Source organism: Cibotium barometz, chromosome 24 (genome assembly GCF_041138505.1).
Source record: "Cibotium barometz isolate CiBa-2024 chromosome 24, ASM4113850v1, whole genome shotgun sequence".
Lineage (NCBI taxonomy): Eukaryota > Viridiplantae > Streptophyta > Polypodiopsida > Cyatheales > Cibotiaceae > Cibotium > Cibotium barometz.
Window position 1 is genome coordinate 39,587,465 of NC_141069.1, and position 684 is coordinate 39,588,148.

A 684-nucleotide genomic window follows, 5' to 3' on the forward strand; every position below is an offset into this window, starting at 1 on the left:
TGGTTTTGATTGACTATGCTAGTTGTAATCCAAAAAGTGTGCTCTAAGAGAGTAGTAGCACAGCATGAATGTTCATTGTTAACCTCAATAGTTAACTTTGTCCTTGGAAGAGAGACTTAGACTCTTCCGGCGTAGTTAACTTTGTCCATCCTCTTCTGACAACCAACCATCTCTCTCTTTTTTAAGAAAGCAAATATTTATTAATAAATAAAACCAATTGCATAGCTCCGCGATATCTTTACATCGTCTCAAAACAATGTCCCTATACAAAAACTCGGCTCTATATGGGAGAACCCTATAAAAAATTTATACAAACCTCGTCCCCTTAAGCAAAAAGAAACTTGGACGTTTGGACACCCCGAAATTAGTGCACTAAACACCTCTCCCAAGGTCAATACGTGCGTATGTCATTTTTGGACTCAGTATGCTACTACCAATTAGTGCATCCTATAAGGAACGACAAGTGCCACGATCTGTATGCCACAAGCAACAATTTGTACTCTAGATCAGTACGTGGCATGGGTAATCAAAACACCAATAGCATTCGCAAAATTAATACATCACTAATACCATTAGCAATCAAAGAGGGAAAGGTCCTTAGCCTAGTCTTAAGTGTACCTGCCTTTAATCTTGGTTCATCCCTATTGTTATCACTTCTTTTCCTAAAAAGAATCTCTTTATCTT